This window comes from Lissotriton vulgaris, chromosome 12 (assembly GCF_964263255.1).
Source record: "Lissotriton vulgaris chromosome 12, aLisVul1.2, whole genome shotgun sequence".
NCBI lineage: Eukaryota > Metazoa > Chordata > Amphibia > Caudata > Salamandridae > Lissotriton > Lissotriton vulgaris.
Genome location: NC_141700.1, coordinates 443,300,345 through 443,324,004, shown reverse-complemented (window position 1 = coordinate 443,324,004; position 23,660 = coordinate 443,300,345). Strand labels below are relative to the sequence as shown.

General features: G+C 33.9%; 15 non-coding genes across 15 annotated transcripts; all 15 read left to right on the top strand.

The window, feature by feature from the left end:
- The first annotated feature begins 901 nt into the window (after window positions 1–901).
- Window positions 902–975, top strand: TRNAT-AGU (transfer RNA threonine (anticodon AGU)). Its single transcript has one exon. It is a non-coding gene; the product is annotated as a tRNA-Thr (tRNA).
- Window positions 976–1,410: 435 nt separating this feature from the next.
- TRNAT-CGU (transfer RNA threonine (anticodon CGU)) lies at window positions 1,411–1,483 on the top strand. The gene has a single exon. It is a non-coding gene; the product is annotated as a tRNA-Thr (tRNA).
- A 941-nt stretch (window positions 1,484–2,424) lies between these two features.
- Window positions 2,425–2,497, top strand: TRNAT-CGU (transfer RNA threonine (anticodon CGU)). The gene has a single exon. It is a non-coding gene; the product is annotated as a tRNA-Thr (tRNA).
- Window positions 2,498–3,440: 943 nt separating this feature from the next.
- TRNAT-CGU (transfer RNA threonine (anticodon CGU)) lies at window positions 3,441–3,513 on the top strand. Its single transcript has one exon. It is a non-coding gene; the product is annotated as a tRNA-Thr (tRNA).
- Window positions 3,514–3,948: 435 nt separating this feature from the next.
- Window positions 3,949–4,022, top strand: TRNAT-AGU (transfer RNA threonine (anticodon AGU)). Its single transcript has one exon. It is a non-coding gene; the product is annotated as a tRNA-Thr (tRNA).
- Window positions 4,023–4,457: 435 nt separating this feature from the next.
- Window positions 4,458–4,530, top strand: TRNAT-CGU (transfer RNA threonine (anticodon CGU)). The gene has a single exon. It is a non-coding gene; the product is annotated as a tRNA-Thr (tRNA).
- A 948-nt stretch (window positions 4,531–5,478) lies between these two features.
- On the top strand, window positions 5,479–5,551 carry TRNAR-CCU (transfer RNA arginine (anticodon CCU)). Its single transcript has one exon. It is a non-coding gene; the product is annotated as a tRNA-Arg (tRNA).
- Window positions 5,552–13,284: 7,733 nt separating this feature from the next.
- Window positions 13,285–13,358, top strand: TRNAS-ACU (transfer RNA serine (anticodon ACU)). The gene has a single exon. It is a non-coding gene; the product is annotated as a tRNA-Ser (tRNA).
- Window positions 13,359–14,810: 1,452 nt separating this feature from the next.
- TRNAT-CGU (transfer RNA threonine (anticodon CGU)) lies at window positions 14,811–14,883 on the top strand. Its single transcript has one exon. It is a non-coding gene; the product is annotated as a tRNA-Thr (tRNA).
- Window positions 14,884–15,824: 941 nt separating this feature from the next.
- On the top strand, window positions 15,825–15,897 carry TRNAT-CGU (transfer RNA threonine (anticodon CGU)). The gene has a single exon. It is a non-coding gene; the product is annotated as a tRNA-Thr (tRNA).
- Window positions 15,898–16,843: 946 nt separating this feature from the next.
- On the top strand, window positions 16,844–16,916 carry TRNAT-CGU (transfer RNA threonine (anticodon CGU)). Its single transcript has one exon. It is a non-coding gene; the product is annotated as a tRNA-Thr (tRNA).
- Window positions 16,917–17,860: 944 nt separating this feature from the next.
- On the top strand, window positions 17,861–17,933 carry TRNAT-CGU (transfer RNA threonine (anticodon CGU)). The gene has a single exon. It is a non-coding gene; the product is annotated as a tRNA-Thr (tRNA).
- A 1,456-nt stretch (window positions 17,934–19,389) lies between these two features.
- On the top strand, window positions 19,390–19,463 carry TRNAS-ACU (transfer RNA serine (anticodon ACU)). Its single transcript has one exon. It is a non-coding gene; the product is annotated as a tRNA-Ser (tRNA).
- Window positions 19,464–20,407: 944 nt separating this feature from the next.
- On the top strand, window positions 20,408–20,481 carry TRNAT-AGU (transfer RNA threonine (anticodon AGU)). Its single transcript has one exon. It is a non-coding gene; the product is annotated as a tRNA-Thr (tRNA).
- A 2,466-nt stretch (window positions 20,482–22,947) lies between these two features.
- On the top strand, window positions 22,948–23,020 carry TRNAT-CGU (transfer RNA threonine (anticodon CGU)). Its single transcript has one exon. It is a non-coding gene; the product is annotated as a tRNA-Thr (tRNA).
- The last annotated feature ends 640 nt before the right edge of the window (window positions 23,021–23,660 follow it).

Below are 23,660 nucleotides of genomic sequence, written 5' to 3'. Positions count from 1 at the left end.
TTCCGATACCATTAAAATATAAAAGTCTGATTCATCTTACTGGTGAACAGATCATCTCAAACCTTATAAAAACCCAAGTATTTTCAAGATTATAGAATGAATACTGTTATTGCAAAATGAAAAAAATACATATCTATGAGAAAGATGTAGATGAAATGTCTACCAAGATTGGAGCAATATCATTACGTTCATGAAAAAAAATTGTAAAGAATTCAAGAAAAAAAATTGAGTTTTATAAGAGTACCTGTTTATTAAAACATATTAATACTTGCGTAGTGATTGAGTATGTTTTCGTGTTTAAGATTACAATACAATAGTAAGAAGAATTTATAGCAGGAAACACATTTTCATCATCAACAATAAATTATGTATGCATTTCTTACTATTAATGTTGGTGCTGTGGCTTAGTGGTTAAAGCGCCTGTCTCTTAAACAGGAAATCCTGAGTTCAAATCTCAACAGCACCTAACTGTTTTCTCCATGCTTTCCGAATAATTTTCATCAAACAAATGTTGAATACAATTTAAGAATAAACATCTGGTTCTATGAACTTCAGAATAAGTTATCTTAAAAATGAAATAAAATGCTTGGTATTGTGAAGATTTTTGTAGGAATGCATTGACTGAAATAGGGAAAAGAAAATGACAAAGAACAAGATAGAGGTGAATGATCACTCTATTGTGGAATTCAACAAATCCATTCTTCAGCAAGGAATATTTTAAAATGATATGAATAGGGTAAACTTCAAATTAGAGAGGTGTTTTTGAATAAGTGAAGAGTCTTCATTCATCTTAAGTGTTTGAGTAGAGAAGTGTGTGAACTTAGAAAAGAATATGAAAGTGAAAAAGCAATATTCTCTTGAACACCATAAAGAAAAGTGTTTCAAATTTAAGAATCAAGTGGGTGCTGTGGCTTAGCTGGTTAAAGCGCCTGTCTAGTAAACAGGAAATCCTGAGTTCAAATCTCAGCAGCGCCTTGCTTTTCTCATTGTAATATATAACAAATCATTTTCATTAGGTCTTATTGCGATACAATTAAAATATAAAAGTCTGATTCATCTTACTGATGAACAGATCATCTTTAACCTTATAAAAACCCAAGTATTTTCAAGATTATAGAATGAATAATGTTATTGCAAAATGAAAAAAATACATATCTATGAGAAAGACGTAGATGAAATGTCTACCTAGATTGGAGCAATATTATTACCTTCATGAAAAAAAATTGTAAAGAATTCAAGAAATGAAATTGGGTTTTATAAGAGTACCTGTTCATTAAAACATATTAATACTTGCGTAGTGAGTATGTTTTCCTGTTTAAGATTACAATACATATAAAGAAGAATTTATAGCAGGAAACACATTTTCATCATCAACAATGAATAATTTATGCATTTCTTACTGTTAACGTTGGTGCTGTGGCTTAGTGGTTAAAGCGCCTGTCTCGTAAACAGGAAATCCTGAGTTCAAATCTCAGCAGAACCTAACTGTTTTCTCCATGCTTTCTGAATAATTTACATCAAACAAATGTTGAATACAATTTAAGAATAAACATCTGGTTCTATGAACTTTAGAATAAGTTATCTTAAACATTAAATAAAATGCTTGGTATTGTGAAGATTTTTGTAGGAATGCATTGACTGAAATAGGGAAAAGAAAATGACAAAGAACAAGATAGAGGTGAATGATCACTCTATTGTTGAATTCAACTAATCCATTCTTCAGCAAGGTATATTTTAAAATGATATGAATAGGGTAAACTTCAAATTAGAGAGGTGTTTTTGAATAAGTGAAGAGTCTTCATTCATCTTAAGTGTTTGAGTAGAGAAGTGTGTGAACTTAGAAAAGAATATAAAAGTGAAAAAGCAATATTCTCTTGAACACCATAAAGAAAAGTGTTTCAAAATAGAGAATCAAGTGGGTGCTGTGGCTTAGCTGGTTAAAGTGCCTGTCTCCAGGAGATCCTGAGTTCAACTCTCAGCAGTGCCTTGCTTTTCTCATTGTTATATAACAAATCATTTTCATTAAGTCTTATTCCGATACAATTAAAATATAAAAGTCTGATTCATCTTACTGTTGAACAGATCATCTTTAACCTTATAAAAACCCAAGTATTTTCAAGATTATAGAATGAATACTGTTATTGCAAAATGAAAAAAATACATATCTATGAGAAAGAAGTAGATGAAATGTCTACCTAGATTGGAGCAATAATATTACCTTCATGAAAAAAAATTGTAAAGAATTCAAGAAATGAAATTGGGTTTTATAGGAGTACCTGCTTATTAAAACATATTAATCCTTGCGTAGTGATTGAGTATCTTTTCGTGTTTAAGATTACAATACATACAAAGAAGAATTTATAGCAGAAAACACATTTTCATCATTAACAATAAATTCTTTATGCATTTTTTACTATTACTGTTGGTGCTGTGGCTTAGTGGTTAAAGCTCCTGTCTCGTAAACAGGAAATCCTGAGTTCAATTCTCAGCAGCATTTAACTGTTTTCTCCATGCTTTCCGAATAATTTTCATCAAACAAGTGTTGAATACAATTTAAGTATAAACATCTGGTTCTATGAACTTTAGAATAAGTTATCTTAAAAATTAAATAAAATGCTTGGTATTGTGAAGATTTTTGTAGGAATGCATTGACTGAAATAGGGAAAAGAAAATGACAAAGAACAAGATAGAGGTGAATGATCACTCTATTGTTAAATTCAACTAATCCATTCTTCAGCAAGGTATATTTTAAAATGATATGAATAGGGTAAACTTCAAATTTGAGAGGTGTTTTTGAATAAGTGAAGAGTCTTCATTCATCTTAAGTGTTTGAGTAGAGAAGTGTGTGAACTTAGAAAAGAATATGAAAGTGAAAAAGCAATATTCCCTTGAACACCATAAAGAAAAGTGTTTCAAATTTAAGAATCAAGTGGGTGCTGTGGCTTAGCTGGTTAAAGCGCCTGTCTAGTAAACAGGAGATCCTGAGTTCAACTCTCAGCAGTCCCTAGCTTTTCTCATTGTTATATAACAAATCATTTTTATTAGGTCTTATTCCGATACCATTAAAATATAAAGTCTGATTCATCTTACTGTTGAACAGATCATCTTAAACCTTATAAAAACACAAGTATTTTCAAGATTATAGAATGAATACTGTTATTGCCAAATGAAAAAAAGACATATCTATGAGAAAGACGTAGATGAAATTTCTACCTAGATTTGAGCAATATTAATACCTTCATGATTTTTTTTTAAAGGATTCAAGAAATGAAATTGAGTTTTATAAGAGTACCTGTTTATTAAAACATATTAATACTTGCGTAGTGATTGAGTATGTTTTCGTGTTTAAGATTACAATACATATAAAGAAGAATTTATAGCCGGAAACACATTTTCATCATCAACAATAAATTATGTATGCATTTCTTACTATTAACGTTGGTGCTGTGGCTTAGTGGTTAAAGCGCCTGTCTCGTAAACAGGTAATCCTGAGTTCAAATCTCAGCAGCACCTAAATGTTTTCTCCATGCTTTCCGAATAATTTTCATCAAACAAATGTTGAATACAATTTAAGAATGAACATCTGGTTCTATGAACTTTAGAATAAGTTATCTTAAAAATTAAATAAAATGCTTGGTATTGTGAAGATTTTTGTAGGAATGCATTGACTGAAATAAGGAAAAGAAAATGACAAAGAACAAGATAGAGGTGAATGATCACTCTATTGTTGAATTCAACTAATCCATTCTTCAGCAAGGTATATTTTAAAATGATATGAATAGGGTAAACTTCAAATTAGAGAGGTGTTTTTGAATAAGTGAAGAGTCTTCATTCATCTTAAGTGTTTGAGTAGAGAAGTGTGTGAACTTAGAAAAGAATATGAAAGTGAAAAAGCAATATTCTCTTGAACACCATAAAGAAAAGTGTTTCAAATTTAAGAATTAAGTGGGTGCTGTGGCTTAGCTGGTTAAAGCGCCTGTCTAGTAAACAGGAGATCCTGAGTTCAACTCTCAGCAGTGCCTTGCTTTTCTCATTGTTATATAACAAATCATTTTCATTAGGTCTTATTCCGATACAATTAAAATATAAAAGTCTGATTCATCTTACTGTTGAACAGATCATCTTAAACCTTATAAAAACAGAAGTATTTTCAAGATTATAGAATGAATACTGTTATTGCAAAATGAAAAAAATACATATCTATGAGAAAGACGTAGATGAAATTTCAACCTAGATTTGAGCAATATTAATACCTTCATGATTTTTTTTTAAAGAATTCAAGAAATGAAATTGAGTTTTATAAGAGTACCTGTTTATCAAAACATATTAATACTTGCGTAGTGATTGAGTTTGTTTTCGTGTTTAAGATTACAATACATATAAAGAAGAATTTATAGCAGGAAACACATTTTCATCATCAACAATAAATTATGTATGCATTTCTTACTATTAACGTTGGTGCTGTGGCTTAGTGGTTAAAGCGCCTGTCTCGTAAACAGGAAATCCTGAGTTCAAATCTCAGCAGCACCTAAATGTTTTCTCCATGCTTTCCGAATAATTTTCATCAAACAAATGTTGAATACAATTTAAGAATAAACATCTGGTTCTATGAACTTTAGAATAAGTTATCTTAAAAATTAAATAAAATGCTTGGTATTGTGAAGATGTTTGTAGGAATGCATTGACTGAAATAGGGAAAAGAAAATGACAAAGAACAAGATAGAGGTGAATGATCACTCTATTGTTGAATTCCACTAATCCATTCTTCAGCAAGGTATATTTTAAAATGATATGAATAGGGTAAACTTCAAATTAGAGAGGTGTTTTTGAATAAGTGAAGAGTCTTCATTCATCTTAAGTGTTTGAGTAGAGAAGTGTGTGAACTTAGAAAAGAATATGAAAGTGAAAAAGCAATATTCTCTTGAACACCATAAAGAAAAGTGTTTCAAATTTAAGAATCAAGTGGGTGCTGTGGCTTAGCTGGTTAAAGCGCCTGTCTAGTAAACAGGAGATCCTGAGTTCATCTCTCAGCAGTGCCTTGCATTTTCTCATTGTTATATAACAAATCATTTTCATTAGGTCTTATTCCGATACAATTAAAATATAAAAGTCTGATTCATCTTACTGTTGAACAGATCACCTTTAACCTTATAAAAACCCAGGTATTTTCAAGATTATAGAATGAATACTAATATTGCAAAATGAAAAAAAGTACATATCTATGAGAAAGACGTAGATGAAATGTCTACCAAGATTGGAGCAATATTATTACCTTCATGAAAAAAAATTGTAAAGAATTCAAGAAATGAAATTGGGTTTTATAAGAGTACCTGTTTATTAAAATATATGAATCCTTGCGTAGTGATTGAGTATCTTTTCGTGTTTAAGATTACAATACATATAAAGAAGAATTTATAGCAGAAAACACATTTTCATCATCAACAATAAATTATTTATGCATTTTTTACTATTACCGTTGGTGCTGTGGCTAAGTGGTTAAAGCTCCTATCTCCTAAACAGGACATCCTGAGTTCAAATCTCAGCAGCATTTAACTGTTTTCTTCATGCTTTCCGAATAATTTTCATCAAACAAGTGTTGAATACAATTTAAGTATAAACATCTGGTTCTATGAACTTTAGAATAAGTTATCTTAAAAATTAAATAAAATACTTGGTATTGTGAAGATTTTTGTAGGAATGCATTGATTGAAATAGGGAAAAGAAAATGACAAAGAACAAGATAGAGGTGAATGATCACTCTATTGTTGAATTCAACTAATCCATACTTCAGCAAGGTGTGTAAGTTTGACACGTGACCAGCGGCAGCAGTAGTGGCAGTAGCAGTAGCAGTGGTAGAGGCGGCGGCGGCGGCGGTGAAGCGGAGCAGTGGCGGAGCTGCGTGAAGCTGCGTGAAGCCGGCAGAGCCTAGAACACCGGAAAATTGAGAATTGCATCGCTTGGTTTCGCTTGGCGTGAATCCGTACGTTCCCTGCCGCCATCAGAATACTGTGAGCCGTCAGTCATCGGCGTCGGGCCAAACGAGTGCACTACGGGGGCACGGCTGGTGCGGCATCCAGTTGAGCTGTGTGCGGGACATTGGTGTGGTCGAGCACGCGGGCGCCAGTGCCAGCGGGTGGGCTCTGCGTGTGGACACTGTACACGGTGCATGCTCTGCGGAGAGACTGCAAGCCATAGGGCCGCGGTGCATTGTGGGACATTGAGCCATAGTATCATAGTGCCTCAGGTGTTACGGGCGTTGCGGTGACCGCGTGTGCTCTGTGAGGGCTCTGAGAGTGCTGCAGTGTCCTGTGTGCCGTCCCGTGTGCCGTGAGTACTCGATAATTGCCGCAGGAGCCGCAAATGGACAGTGAGCAGACTTTTTTTTTACGAGAGAGAACGACCTCACCCAGACCTCACTGTGACCTGATTACAGCCAGTGGGTGCTAGAGAGACTCCCTGTAACCCCTCGAATCTCTGTGCCTGAGCTGAGCCTCGGCGCAGCTGTGAGTAAAGGCGCCGGGTGCCAGGTCTCGGGTGCTGGGAGCCGGGTGCCTGGAGCTGTGAGGCGAGGAGTGTCTCTCGAGACTAGGAAACCCCTGAATGAGAACTTTTGAGAAGAAGGCCGCTAGAGGATTTGGGGGCACTGAGACTCAAGCTGGTGTCAGTGGTGGCTAAGGAGAGCAGAGGTGGCGCTGTGGAGCACACGAGCATACGAGCAAGCAGGCGAAGAGGACTTATCCTGCTTGTTTGCATTTGGAAGACGGCTGCTAAGCCCCTGAATAACGAGAAACTTTGGAACCTGGCCTGAACTCGTCAAGCTACAGAGTTGTTTGTAGCGCTATTTGGAAGCCCCAGTGCTTCTCCAACATTTGCAGCGCTATCTGCCAGCGCTTGGGATTCACCGCTCGCGTTTCCCGCTCCGCGGGAAACACTCGCTGGCAAGGGCTTGTTGGCAGGCTTGCAGGACAGGGAACAACAACGCCCACAAGCCAGTTGGGCTCATAGAACCGCCCTGCCACGCCCCCCTCAGCTGGTACTAATTGCGCTGAGGTAACGCGCATCGCGGCACGCGCGCGGGCGTCGCCGGGCTAAGCCCGGGCAAAGGGCGGGCCCTCAGTGGCCGAGGTAGGCCGGGCCGGGCTCAGGCATTTTGATTATTGGGTTGTATACCCTGTGATACTCGGGTGTGCCATTATATTATAATCTTGAGTATTGCTAGAGATACTGAACGATTGAACGCCACTAACTGTATGCACTTCTAGTTCATCTCTCATGATCATTGAGTGAATATTTATAGTATTTTATACAGTGTTTGTTGTTTTAGAGTGTGGTTATTTTGTAGGCTCTATTCACATACGCTACTATGGAGTGTAAGACATTACGATCTGGGAAAGTTGTTATGGAGAATTATGATTCATTTCCTAATTTAAGTCATGTCGGAAAAAAGAAAACAAATAGAGGCATCATGAAAGGTCAGATGCAATTAAATCAAATCTGGGAGAAAAGTTTGAGTAAATCTCTTGAAGTTCCTAGAAAAGATGATACTGAACTACTACCGCAATTGAATCTCTGCTCAAATATGGAGGAAGCTGGTTTTCCAGCTCTTACGGAGGAAAAAAAGGGTCTCTGAGTCAGACTGGAGAGGCCAACCGTTCAAAATGTGCTGTGAATATGATTGATGCTGTCCCCTTGCTAAAATCGCAATCCTTGACCCATGAAATTCCTATAGGGAACGGTATTCTGGAAGAGGATAAGGGCGATATCTCTATACTCAACAGCATTGATTTAGAACTCTGCGGCCGATACATAGATAAGACATCTTTACCCCACTTAGTAGGTAATAAAACTCCACGTGGTGAAACTCCATCTGGTCTACTATTATATAGTAGTACGCCTTCCATCAGATCTAAAGATAGTCTTTCTCCGCAGTTTGAGATACAATCCCCGCACTTTAACATGTCAGGGATTTGTCCCCTCACATCTTCAAATTTCCCAAAAAACGAAAAACCTATCTCAGAGTCACTCATTGCCCTGGAACAAATTTTATCCTCTATGTTATTGCTAATGGGAAAATTTGCTGTAAATTCTGACTGTATCTTGTCTTCGGTTACTGAGATTCTGCAGGCTTTGTTGGCACAAAATGGGAAATTGGTAGAAAAGGTACTTAAGCCTCCCACTATTCCTGTTGACACAGGTCTTTCTGTTCTTAATGAGGCAGACAATATTATAGAAGAGAGGGGAGAGGCTCATCTGGGATCTTCCACAGAGGCGGGGATGCTTAAGTCACTTAATCAACCTATTTCACCCGCCTCGCATTTGAGGATTGAGCCTTTGTTACCTGAGCAGGAAGAGAGTGTCTGTGAAGCTCCTACAACGGGGGGCCACGATCTCTTTCCTATTTTTGCACAGGATAAAAAGGAGCCAGAAGTTGCCTCGGGGTCTCCAAAAGTCACCAAAATGAAATCAAGAGAAAAAAAGGGGAAACCTACACGTAAATATAAAAAGAAAAGACCTAGACAAATTATTTTTCCAAAACATATAATAACTGTAACACCTGCTCCCATAGAAAGAGGGCATAGTCTTCCCTCTGTTAGTCCGGAGAAGGTGGAAGTGGAAAATATTTTAGAGGATTCCAAGGGACTTCCCTCGGCTGAAGTAAACACGGATATGGTGGTCTCTGGTTTAGTAGTTGATGCCCCTGTTCCTCAACTTACAAGTACAGATGATAAATATTTCCCGATAGTAACACGAGTATATAATCCAACTGCTCCTATTTTTCTGCCTCAGAAGGAGATAGCTAAGAAGGCAATACCACAATCTGTAAAAAGTCCAATCTCATATGTGGACACTTGTGTACTAGATTTTCTTCCATTATTTGACTCTGATCTAAAAATGAATAGATCTTTGTTACTTAGCTGCTTTAAGGAGATTGAAAGTCTAAAGTTGGTCCTATCAAATGATATAGATTTAGTTACGCCAATAAGATCATTAAATGGCCAACGAATAAGGGTAAAATTTTATTCAAAGATAATTACTAACCTAGTTCTCCAACAAGCCGAAGCATTTCAATGTAGAGGTATTGACGTCCTACCCTATGTAAATAAAAATTTGTGCCTTTCTCTTAATGAAAGGAACACAAAGTTAAACATGGGACAGGATGTCCTTCCGTTATGTAATAACGATCTAAAAATTTGGATCTCTAGAGGCAAACGCATGGTTTCCCAGGTTTGTCCTGTACCTAGTAGTACAGACAATCTACTTACTGAAGACTCTGCGATGTGGAACTGGCTACCTGGAGTTCTCTCAAACACCACCTTGAGAAACCCACGGTCACCCTCACATCTTTAACCATTGTTTAAAAATTGTCTCTTGGAATGCGGCCGGCTTGACTAACTGCCCTGAAAAATTTGATTATCTCTTCTCCCAAAATGCAGATGTGTTATGTATCCAAGAAACATGGTGTCATATTTTCCCACATGTTGGAAATGATTACTTCGTCCTGGAGGCTCCCGCAACGCCATCAAAGAAGGGCCACGCTAAAGGCGGAATTGCCTGTCTATTATCAAATGCACTACAATGGCATTTCGCACACTATAAGGACGAGAGTAATCTATTCCAAGTTATAACTATTTCTAACCTGGATCCTGGTGTCCAACGGACCTCGTTTATCATAGTAAACGCCTATATTCCACCTGAAGATTATTTTACGGTAGTTTTAAAACGTATGTTTTCCTATCTAAAGCGTCTATTAGAGGTGGATGATCCCCCATACCTATTATTAGTGGGGGACTTAAACTGTAAAGTGTCTAACATTTCCCTAGACTTATTTAGAAACAAAGCAAAGGAAGAGGTTTATAATATCCCCCAAGCCTCTTTGCCCAATAAAATAAAAACTAATAAAAGGGGCAAGATTCTCCTCGGGGAACTCAATGCCATAGAGGGAATTATTATAAACGGCAGAATGCCCTCTGATACTCCAGCTAATTACACTCATGGTTCATCCAGGGGAGAATCTAATTTGGATTACGTAATTACAGACTTTGAAATGTTCTCTCTCTGCAAAGATTTGGTAATCTCTTATACGCCCTTGAGCGATCATAAAATCATTAAATTAACTGTTTCTTTAACATCTCCTGAAGCTGACCTCTGGTCATTAAAGAACAGAGGTTTTACCATTAATAGTCACTCAGATAGATGTTATTGGAGATCTAGTTATAACAAAGATGTACAAAACATCCTTACCCAATTTCTAACTGAGCTTGACTATTGGCAGGGAAGGGAATTTATGTTCCTCGAAACCCTTATCCAAAAAATTACTGAAATAGTTAGGACTTCAGGAAATTCTAAAAAGAAATGTTTCTCTCCTAGTCCTCTATTAAGGTTGAATAAAGAAATTAATAAAGTTGTTAGGATGCAATACCTAAATAGATCTGGAGAGCTTGGGTTAAAACTAGCTTTATTAAAAAGAAGGAGGGTGAGATTGAGAGCCAAATTAAAAAGAGATAAAGAAGATATCTTATGGATTAAGCTAAAAGAGGCATCTAAGTGCAAAAACGTCAGAGATTTTTGGTCTATAATAAGGCAAGGATGTGGATCTGTAACAACGCCCACTCCGATTGCAATCACTGAAAATGTCTGGACCCAATTTGTGACTACTCTATATGCGTCCAACCACGTAGGGACCGATGTTTGGGTTCCAGATTCCAATTCTGACGTTATAATGGAACTCCCCACTGAGCACACCATAGCCAGTACAATCAGGAGTATGCGCTCTTCAGGAGCTATGGGACCAGATGAAGTGCCTATGTCCACAATTAAGCAAGATGTAACTACTTGGAGTAGGATCCTTCTTCCAGTGTTTCGGGTGTGTTTTAAAACAAGAGCAGTCCCGGACTCTTGGCAGGGAAGCATCCTGATCCCAATTTTTAAAAAAGGAGACCGGGCTAATCCCGCTAATTACCGTCTAATTGCATTACTGGATGCTATAGGGAAAATCTTTGCTAAACTTTTATTAATATCTATAACAGAATGGGCAGATAAAAATAATATTATACCCAGGGAACAGACAGGTTTCCGAAAAGAGCACGGAACTCTGGACAACTTAACCATGCTACAGGTAATTGTAGATAAATATGTTCGTGTACGTGGTGGAGGCGTATATGCAGCATTTATAGATTTCTCTGCAGCGTTCGATAGGGTGGACAGACCAACGCTGTGGAGAAAGCTGTCGGCATTGGGCATGCCGGGACATTTATTGGACTTAGTTAGGTCCTTGCATTGGAACACATGGTGTCGGGTGCTACAAGGAGGTGATAGGGGTCTCTCCCAAGCCATCCCATCTCGCAATGGCTTAAAACAAGGATGCATACTGGCACCTACTTTGTTCTCCCTATATATGGCTGATTTGCCAACTGCTGTTGCTGACTGTGAGGGATTAGCCCCAAAAATTGGAGGAACTGCCATACCCATTCTAATGTACGCAGACGATATTCTTGTTCTAGATCTGACCCCGAAAGGTCTCTCTAATCGTCTCCATACATTGAATAAATTCGCCGATGCACACTTTATGAAAATCAATAGTTCAAAAAGTAAAGTTATGTGCATCTTTGGAAAAAAGAAATGCAGGTCCAAGGGTTTTAATTGGACATTAAGTGGTGAAAAACTAGAGGTAGTTAACTCTTATACGTTTTTGGGCAAAATAATATGTTCTAACCTTAGTGAGAAACCCCACATTGAAAATAACTCTAGAAAAGCAATGGCCCATGGGAGGGGATTATGTTCCTTGTACAAAGCGACTGGGAGGAGACACTTCTCATGTTGCTTGGATGTATTCCGTGCAAAGATTCCTGCTACCCTCTTGTATGGAATGGAATTGGTGGACCCATATCAATGGGAGTTTATGCAAAAAATGGAGGGGAAGGTATTAAGGAAAATTTCTTCATTAAATTCTGCCTGCTCCACTTCATCTTGCAGGCTGGAATTCGGACTGCGAAGTTGTAGGGCTCAAGGGTTAGCTGCTCTAGTAAAATGGATAACATGCTTGGCCCGAGGCAAACCAGGAACCTTACGAGAAAGCTTAAAAAAGGAGCTCTTGGGCAACTTTAATGAGTTCTCGCAGCTAGTAAAAAACTTTCGACTGGCTGTTTCAATATTGGAATTGGATGAAAGTACGTTGTTTTTACTTTCTCCATTAGAACTAAAGCTAAAGTTAAAAAGTATGTCCTGGGAATACTGCTACAAACTGGATATACTTGCCCAACAGAAAGATAAAGATAGGGAACTCCTGGTTTTAACCTATACACCAAAACAAGCTCAACAATATCTAACTTGGAACATTCCGCATGGTGTCCGTAGGGTATGGTACCTCCTTCGCCACAATTTGCTTCCACTAAATACATTACTTGCAAAATGGTATGGAGTGTCCCCCTTGTGTAATTTTTGTAATAATGCCGCTCAAGATTTTAAACATGTTCTGCTTATTTGCCCAGGCCTGTACTTATTGAGGAAAAAATGGATAAAACCAATCTGTATACAAATGGGAATTACGAATGTAAAAATGTTTTTTAATGCTCTCCTCTGCCCCCCTAATGAAATGTTCTGTTTTAGAATTTTTAAATATTTTAAAGAATTTTTAGATATTTATTAATGTGATTCTGGCGAGATGTTGATGAGTGTAACTTTGTATATAACAAGTGGTCGTTTAGTCGTTGTATTAAGTTTGTGTTTTAAAGTATGTTTACATGTATGTTATTTTATGTGGCCCTCATTGAGAGCCAAATCATAATAAACTTTTGACTTTGACTTTGACTCCTAAACAGGAAATCCTGAGTTCAAATCTCAGCAGTATTTAACTGTTTTCTTCATGCTTTCCGAATATTTTTCATCAAACAAGTGTTGAATACAATTTAAGTATAAACATCTGGTTCTATGAACTTTAGAATAAGTTATCTTAAAAATTAAATAAAATACTTGGTATTGTGAAGATTTTTGTAGGAATGCATTGATTGAAATAGGGAAAAGAAAATGACAAAGAACAAGATAGAGGTGAATGATCACTCTATTGTTGAATTCAACTAATCCATTCTTCAGCAAGGTATATTTTAAAATGATATGAATAGGGTAAACTTCAAATTAGAGAGGTGTTTTTGAATAAGTGAAGAGTCTTCATTCATCTTAAGTTTATGAGTAGAGAAGTGTGTGAACTTAGAAAAGAATATGAAAGTGAAAAAGCATTATTCTCTTGAACACCATAAAGAAAAAGTTTTCAAAATTAAGAATCAAGTGGGTGCTGTGGCTTAGCTGGTTAAAACGCCTGTCTACTAAACAGGAGATCCTGAGTTCAACTCTCAGCTGTGCCTTGCTTTTCTCATTGTTATATAACAAATCATTTTCATTAGGTCTTATTCCGATACAATTAAAATATAAAAGTCTGATTCATCTTACTGTTGAACAGATCATCTTAAACCTTATAAAAACACAAGTATTTTCAAGATTATAGAATTAATACTGTTATTGCCAAATAAAAAAAATACATATCTATGAGAAAGACGTAGATGAAATTTCTACCTAGATTTGAGCAATATTAATACCTTCATGATTTTTTTTTAAAGAATTCAAGAAAAAAAATTGAGTTTTATGAGAGTACCTGTTTATTAAAACATATTAATACTTGCGTAGTGATTGAGTATGTTTTCGTGTTTAAGATTACAATACAATAGTAAGAAGAATTTATAGCAGGAAACACATTTTCATCATCAACAATAAATTATGTATGCATTTCTTACTATTAACGTTGGTGCTGTGGCTTAGTGGTTAAAGCGCCTGTCTCTTAAACAGGAAATCCTGAGTTCAAATCTCAACAGCACCTAACTCTTTTCTCCATTCTTTCCAAATAATTTTCATCAAACAAATGTTGAATACAATTTAAGAATAAACATCTGGTTCTATGAACTTTAGAATAAGTTATCTTAAAAATGAAATAAAATGCTTGGTATTGTGAAGATTTTTGTAGGAATGCATTGACTGAAATAGGGAAAAGAAAATGACAAAGAACAAGATAGAGGTGAATGATCACTCTATTGTGGAATTCAACAAATCCATTCTTCAGCAAGGAATATTTTAAAATGATATGAATAGGGTAAACTTCAAATTAGAGAGGTGTTTTTGAATAAGTGAAGAGTCTTCATTCATCTTAAGTGTTTGAGTAGAGAAGTGTGTGAACTTAGAAAAGAATATGAAAGTGAAAAAGCAATATTCTCTTGAACACCATAAAGAAAAGTGTTTCAAATTTAAGAATCAAGTGGGTGCTGTGGCTTAGCTGGTTAAAGCGCCTGTCTAGTAAACAGGAAATCCTGAGTTCAAATCTCAGCAGTCCCTATCTTTTCTCATTGTTATATAACAAATCATTTTTATTAGGTCTTATTCCGATACCATTAAAATATAAAAGTCTGATTCATCTTACTGTTGAACAGATCATCTTAAACCTTATAAAAACAGAAGTATTTTCAAGATTATAGAATGAATACTGTTATTGCAAAATGAAAAAAATACATATCTATGAGAAAGACGTAGATGAAATTTCTACCTAGATTTGAGCAATATTAATACCTTCATGATTTTTTTTAAAGAATTCAAGAAATGAAATTGAGTTTTATAAGAGTACCTGTTTATCAAAACATATTAATACTTGCGTAGTGATTGAGTATGTTTTCGTGTTTAAGATTACAATACATATAAAGAAGAATTTATAGCAGGAAACACATTTTCATCATCAACAATAAATTATGTATGCATTTCTTACTATTAACGTTGGTGCTGTGGCTTAGTGGTTAAAGCGCCTGTCTCGTAAACAGGAAATCCTGAGTTCAAATCTCAACAGCACCTAACTGTGTTCTCCATGCTTTCCGAATAATTTTCATCAAACAAATGTTGAATACAATTTAAGAATAAACATCTGGTTCTATGAACTTTAGAATAAGTTATCTTAAAAATTAAATAAAATGCTTGGTATTGAGAAGATTTTTGTAGGAATGCATTGACTGAAATAGGGAAAAGAAAATGACAAAGAACAAGATAGAGGTAAATGATCACTCTATTGTTGAATTCAACTAATCCATTCTTCAGCAAGGTATATTTTAAAATGATATGAATAGGGTAAACTTCAAATTAGAGAGGTGTTTTTGAATAAGTGAAGAGTCTTCATTCATCTTAAGTGTTTGAGTAGAGAAGTTTGTGAACTTAGAAAAGAATATAAAAGTGAAAAAGCAATATTCTCTTGAACACCATAAAGAAAAGTGTTTCAAAATAGAGAGTCAAGTGGGTGCTGTGGCTTAGCTGGTTAAAGCGCCTGTCTCCAGGAGATCCTGAGTTCAACTCTCAGCAGTGCCTTGCTTTTCTCATTGTTATATAACAAATCATTTTCATTAGGTCTTATTCCGATACAATTAAAATATAAAAGTCTGATTCATCTTACTGTTGAACAGATCATCTTTAACCTTATAAAAACCCAAGTATTTTCAAGATTATAGAATGAATACTGTTATTGCAAAATGAAAAAAATACATATCTATGAGAAAGACGTAGATGAAATGTCTACCTAGATTGGAGCAATAATATTACCTTCATGAAAAAAAATTGTCAAGAATTCAAGAAATGAAATTGGGTTTTATAGGAGTACCTGCTTATTAAAACATATTAATCCTTGCGTAGTGATTGAGTATCTTTTCGTGTTTAAGATTACAATACATATAAAGAAGAATTTATAGCAGAAAACACATTTTCATCATTAACAATAAATTCTTTATGCATTTTTTACTATTACTGTTGGTGCTGTGGCTTAGTGGTTAAAGCTCCTGTCTCGTAAACAGGAAATCCTGAGTTCAATTCTCAGCAGCATTTAACTGTTTTCTCCATGCTTTCCGAATAATTTTCATCAAACAAGTGTTGAATACAATTTAAGTATAAACATCTGGTTCTATGAACTTTAGAATAAGTTATCTTAAAAATTAAATAAAATGCTTGGTATTGTGAAGATTTTTGTAGGAATGCATTGACTGAAATAGGGAAAAGAAAATGACAAAGAACAAGATAGAGGTGAATGATCACTCTATTGTTGAATTCAACTAATCCATTCTTCAGCAAGGTATATTTTAAAATGATATGAATAGGGTAAACTTCAAATTTGAGAGGTGTTTTTGAATAAGTGAAGAGTCTTCATTCATCTTAAATGTTTGAGTAGAGAAGTGTGTGAACTTAGAAAAGAATATGAAAGTGAAAAAGCAATATTCTCTTGAACACCATAAAGAAAAGTGTTTCAAATTTAAGAATCAAGTGGGTGCTGTGGCTTAGCTGGTTAAAGCGCCTGTCTAGTAAACAGGAGATCCTGAGTTCAACTCTCAGCAGTCCCTAGCTTTTCTCATTGTTATATAACAAATCATTTTTATTAGGTCTTATTCCGATACCATTAAAATATAAAAGTCTGATTCATCTTACTGTTGAACAGATCATCTTAAACCTTATAAAAACACAAGTATTTTCAAGATTATAGAATGAATACTGTTATTGCCAAATGAAAAAAAGACATATCTATGAGAAAGACGCAGATGAAATTTCTACCTAGATTTGAGCAATATTAATACCTTCATGATTTTTTTTTTAAAGGATTCAAGAAATGAAATTGAGTTTTATAAGAGTACCTGTTTATTAAAATATAAATAATACTTGCGTAGTGATTGAGTATGTTTTCGTGTTTAAGATTACAATACATATAAAGAGGAATTTATAGCAGGAAACACATTTTCATCATCAACAATAAATTATGTATGCATTTCTTACTATTAACGTTGGTGCTGTGGCTTAGTGGTTAAAGCGCCTGTCTCGTAAACAGGAAATCCTGAGTTCAAATCTCAGCAGCACCTAAATGTTTTCTCCATGCTTTCTGAATAATTTTCATCAAACAAATGTTGAATACAATTTAAGAATAAACATCTGGTTCTATGAACTTTAGAATAAGTTATCTTAAAAATTAAATAAAATGCTTGGTATTGTGAAGATTTTTGTAGGAATGCATTGACTGAAATAGGGAAAAGAAAATGACAAAGAACAAGATAGAGGTGAATGATCACTCTATTGTTGAATTCAACTAATCCATTCTTCAGCAAGGTATATTTTAAAATGATATGAATAGGGTAAACTTCAAATTAGAGAGGTGTTTTTGAATAAGTGAAGAGTCTTCATTCATCTTAAGTGTTTGAGTAGAGAAGTGTGTGAACTTAGAAAAGAATATGAAAGTGAAAAAGCAATATTCTCTTGAACACCATAAAGAAAAGTGTTTCAAAGTTAAGAATCAAGTGGGTGCTGTGGCTTAGCTGGTTAAAGCGCCTGTCGAGTAAACAGGAGATCCTGAGTTCAACTCTCAGCTGTGCCTTGCTTTTCTCATTGTTATATAACAAATCATTTTCATTAGGTCTTATTCCGATACAATTAAAATATAAAAGTCTGATTCATCTTACTGTTGAACAGATCATCTTAAACCTTATAAAAACACAAGTATTTTCAAGATTATAGAATGAATACTGTTATTGCAAAATGAAAAAAATACATATATATGAGAAAGATGTAGATGAAATTTCTACCTAGATTTGAGCAATATTAATACCTTCATGATTTTTTTTTAAAGAATTCAAGAAATGAAATTGAGTTTTATAAGAGTACCTGTTTATCAAAACATATTAATACTTGCGTAGTGATTGAGTATGTTTTCGTGTTTAAGATTACAATACATATAAAGAAGAATTTATAGCAGGAAACACATTTTCATCATCAACAATAAATTATGTATGCATTTCTTACTATTAACGTTGGTGCTGTGGCTTAGTGGTTAAAGCGCCTGTCTCGTAAACAGGAAATTCTGAGTTCAAATCTCAGCAGCACCTAAATGTTTTCTCCATGCTTTCCGAATAATTTTCATCAAACAAATGTTGAATACAATTTAAGAATAAACATCTGGTTCTATGAACTTTAGAATAAGTTATCTTAAAAATTAAATAAAATGCTTGGTATTGTGAAGATTTTTGTAGGAATGCATTGACTGAAATAGGGAAAAGAAAATGACAAAGAACAAGATAGAGGTGAATGATCACTCTATTGTTGAATTCAACTAATCCATTCTTCAGCAAGGTATATTTTAAAATGATATGAATAGGGTAAACTTCAAATTAGAGAGGTGTTTTTGAATAAGTGAAGAGTCTTCATTCATCTTAAGTGTTTGAGTAGAGAAGTGTGTGAACTTAGAAAAGAATATGAAAGTGAAAAAGCAATATTCTCTTGAACACCATAAAGAAAAGTGTTTCAAATTTAAGAATCAAGTGGGTGCTGTGGCTTAGCTGGTTAAAGCGCCTGTCTAGTAAACAGGAGATCCTGAGTTCATCTCTCAGCAGTGCCTTGCATTTTCTCATTGTTATATAACAAATCATTTTCATTAGGTCTTATTCCGATACAATTAAAATATAAAAGTCTGATTCATCTTACTGTTGAACAGATCACCTTTAACCTTATAAAAACCCAGGTATTTTCAAGATTATAGAATGAATACTAATATTGCAAAATGAAAAAAAGTACATATCTATGAGAAAGACGTAGATGAAATGTCTACCAAGATTGGAGCAATATTATTACCTTCATGAAAAAAAATTGTAAAGAATTCAAGAAATGAAATTGGGTTTTATAAGAGTACCTGTTTATTAAAATATATGAATCCTTGCGTAGTGATTGAGTATCTTTTCGTGTTTAAGATTACAATACATATAAAGAAGAATTTATAGCAGAAAACACATTTTCATCATCAACAATAAATTATTTATGCATTTTTTACTATTACCGTTGGTGCTGTGGCTAAGTGGTTAAAGCTCCTATCTCCTAAACAGGAAATCCTGAGTTCAAATCTCAGCAGTATTTAACTGTTTTCTTCATGCTTTCCGAATATTTTTCATCAAACAAGTGTTGAATACAATTTAAGTATAAACATCTGGTTCTATGAACTTTAGAATAAGTTATCTTAAAAATTAAATAAAATACTTGGTATTGTGAAGATTTTTGTAGGAATGCATTGATTGAAATAGGGAAAAGAAAATGACAAAGAACAAGATAGAGGTGAATGATCACTCTATTGTTGAATTCAACTAATCCATTCTTCAGCAAGGTATATTTTAAAATGATATGAATAGGGTAAACTTCAAATTAGAGAGGTGTTTTTGAATAAGTGAAGAGTCTTCATTCAACTTAAGTTTATGAGTAGAGAAGTGTGTGAACTTAGAAAAGAATATGAAAGTGAAAAAGCATTATTCTCTTGAACACCATAAAGAAAAAGTTTTCAAAATTAAAAATCAAGTGGGTGCTGTGGCTTAGCTGGTTAAAACGCCTGTCTACTAAACAGGAGATCCTGAGTTCAACTCTCAGCTGTGCCTTGCTTTTCTCATTGTTATATAACAAATCATTTTCATTAGGTCTTATTCCGATACAATTAAAATATAAAAGTCTGATTCATCTTACTGTTGAACAGATCATCTTAAACCTTATAAAAACACAAGTATTTTCAAGATTATAGAATTAATACTGTTATTGCCAAATAAAAAAAATACATATCTATGAGAAAGACGTAGATGAAATTTCTACCTAGATTTGAGCAAAATTAATACCTTCATGATTTTTTTTTAAAGAATTCAAGAAAAAAAATTTAGTTTTATGAGAGTACCTGTTTATTAAAACATATTAATACTTGCGTAGTGATTGAGTATGTTTTCGTGTTTAAGATTACAATACAATAGTAAGAAGAATTTATAGCAGGAAACACATTTTCATCATCAACAATAAATTATGTATGCATTTCTTACTATTAACGTTGGTGCTGTGGCTTAGTGGTTAAAGCGCCTGTCTCTTAAACAGGAAATCCTGAGTTCAAATCTCAACAGCACCTAACTCTTTTCTCCATTCTTTCCGAATAATTTTCATCAAACAAATGTTGAATACAATTTAAGAATAAACATCTGGTTCTATGAACTTTAGAATAAGTTATCTTAAAAATGAAATAAAATGCTTGGTATTGTGAAGATTTTTGTAGGAATGCATTGACTGAAATAGGGAAAAGAAAATGACAAAGAACAAGATAGAGGTGAATGATCACTCTATTGTGGAATTCAACAAATCCATTCTTCAGCAAGGAATATTTTAAAATGATATGAATAGGGTAAACTTCAAATTAGAGAGGTGTTTTTGAATAAGTGAAGAGTCTTCGTTCATCTTAAGTGTTTGAGTAGAGAAGTGTGTGAACTTAGAAAAGAATATGAAAGTGAAAAAGCAATATTCTCTTGAACACCATAAAGAAAAGTGTTTCAAATTTAAGAATCAAGTGGGTGCTGTGGCTTAGCTGGTTAAAGCGCCTGTCTAGTAAACAGGAAATCCTGAGTTCAAATCTCAGCAGCGCCTTGCTTTTCTCATTGTAATATATAACAAATCATTTTCATTAGGTCTTATTCCGATACAATTAAAATATAAAAGTCTGATTCATCTTACTGATGAACAGATCATCTTTAACCTTATAAAAACCCAAGTATTTTCAAGATTATAGAATGAATAATGTTATTGCAAAATGAAAAAAATACATATCTATGAGAAAGACGTAGATGAAATGTCTACCTAGATTGGAGCAATATTATTACCTTCATGAAAAAAAATTGTAAAGAATTCAAGAAATGAAATTGGGTTTTATAAGAGTACCTGTTCATTAAAACATATTAATACTTGCGTAGTGAGTATGTTTTCCTGTTTAAGATTACAATACATATAAAGAAGAATTTATAGCAGGAAACACATTTTCATCATCAACAATGAATAATTTATGCATTTCTTACTGTCAACGTTGGTGCTGTGGCTTAGTGGTTAAAGCGCCTGATTCATAAACAGGAAATCCTGAGTTCAAATCTCAGCAGAACCTAACTGTTTTCTCCATGCTTTCTGAATATTTTACATCAAACAAATGTTGAATACAATTTAAGAATAAACATCTGGTTCTATGAACTTTAGAATAAGTTATCTTAAACATTAAAAAAAATGCTTGGTATTGTGAAGATTTTTGTAGGAATGCATTGACTGAAATAGGGAAAAGAAAATGACAAAGAACAAGATAGAGGTGAATGATCACTCTATTGTTGAATTCAACTAATCCATTCTTCAGCAAGGTATATTTTAAAATGATATGAATAGGGTAAACTTCAAATTAGAGAGGTGTTTTTGAATAAGTGAAGAGTCTTCATTCATCTTAAGTGTTTGAGTAGAGAAGTGTGTGAACTTAGAAAAGAATATAAAAGTGAAAAAGCAATATTCTCTTGAACACCATAAAGAAAAGTGTTTCAAAATAGAGAATCAAGTGGGTGCTGTTGCTTAGCTGGTTAAAGCGCCTGTCTCCAGGAGATCCTGAGTTCAACTCTCAGCAGTGCCTTGCTTTTCTCATTGTTATATAACAAATCATTTTCATTAGGTCTTATTCCGATACAATTAAAATATAAAAGTCTGATTCATCTTACTGTTGAACAGATCATCTTTAACCTTATAAAAACCCAAGTATTTTCAAGATTATAGAATGAATACTGTTATTGCAAAATGAAAAAAATACATATCTATGAGAAAGACGTAGATGAAATGTCTACCTAGATTGGAGCAATAATATTACCTTCATGTAAAAAAATTGTAAAGAATTCAAGAAATGAAATTGGGTTTTATAGGAGTACCTGCTTATTAAAACATATTAATCCTTGCGTAGTGATTGAGTATCTTTTCGTGTTTAAGATTACAATACATATAAAGAAGAATTTATAGCAGAAAACACATTTTCATCATTAACAATAAATTCTTTATGCATTTTTTACTATTACTGTTGGTGCTGTGGCTTAGTGGTTAAAGCTCCTGTCTCGTAAACAGGGAATCCTGAGTTCAATTCTCAGCAGCATTTAACTGTTTTCTCCATGCTTTCCGAATAAATTTCATCAAACAAGTGTTGAATACAATTTAATTATAAACATCTGGTTCTATGAACTTTAGAATAAGTTATCTTAAAAATTAAATAAAATGCTTGGTATAGTGAAGATTTTTGTAGGAATGCATTGACTGAAATATGGAAAAGAAAATGACAAAGAACAAGATAGAGGTGAATGATCACTCTATTGTTGAACTCAACTAATCCATTCTTCAGCAAGGTATATTTTAAAATGATATGAATAGGGTAAACTTCAAATTTGAGAGGTGTTTTTGAATAAGTGAAGAGTCTTCATTCATCTTAAGTGTTTGAGTAGAGAAGTGTGTGAACTTAGAAAAGAATATGAAAGTGAAAAAGCAATATTCTCTTGAACACCATAAAGAAAAGTGTTTCAAATTTAAGAATCAAGTGGGTGCTGTGGCTTAGCTGGTTAAAGTGCCTGTCTAGTAAACAGGAGATCCTGAGTTCAACTCTCAGCAGTCCCTAGCTTTTCTCATTGTTATATAACAAATCATTTTTATTAGGTCTTATTCCGATACCATTAAAATATAAAAGTCTGATTCATCTTACTGTTGAACAGATCTTCTTAAACCTTATAAAAACAGAAGTATTTTCAAGATTATAGAATGAATACTGTTATTGCAAAATGAAAAAAATACATATCTATGAGAAAGACGTAGATGAAATTTCTACCTAGATTTGAGCAATATTAATACCTTCATGATTTTTTTTTAAAGGATTCAAGAAATGAAATTGAGTTTTATAAGAGTACCTGTTTATTAAAACATATTAATACTTGCGTAGTGATTGAGTATGTTTTCGTGTTTAAGATTACAATACATATAAAGAAGAATTTATAGCAGGAAACACATTTTCATCATCAACAATAAATTATGTATGCATTTCTTACTATTAACGTTGGTGCTGTGGCTTAGTGGTTAAAGCGCCTGTCTCGTAAACAGGAAATCCTGAGTTCAAATCTCAGCAGCACCTTAATGTTTTCTCCATGCTTTCCGAATAATTTTCATCAAACAAATGTTGAATACAATTTAGGAATGAACATCTGGTTCTATGAACTTTAGAATAAGTTATCTTAAAAATTAAATAAAATGCTTGGTATTGTGAAGATTTTTGTAGGAATGCATTGACTGAAATAGGGAAAAGAAAATGACAAAGAACAAGATAGAGGTGAATGATCACTCTATTGTTGAATTCAACTAATCCATTCTTCAGCAAGGTATATTTTAAAATGATATGAATAGGGTAAACTTCAAATTAGAGAGGTGTTTTTGAATAAGTGAAGAGTCTTCATTCATCTTAAGTGTTTGAGTAGAGAAGTGTGTGAACTTAGAAAAGAATATGAAAGTGAAAAAGCAATATTCTCTTGAACACCATAAAGAAAAGTGTTTCAAATTTAAGAATTAAGTGGGTGCTGTGGCTTAGCTGGTTAAAGTGCCTGTCTAGTAAACAGGAGATCCTGAGTTCAACTCTCAGCAGTCCCTAGCTTTTCTCATTGTTATATAACAAATCATTTTTATTAGGTCTTATTCCGATACAATTAAAATATAAAAGTCTGATTCATCTTACTGTTGAACAGATCATCTTAAACCTTATAAAAACACAAGTATTTTCA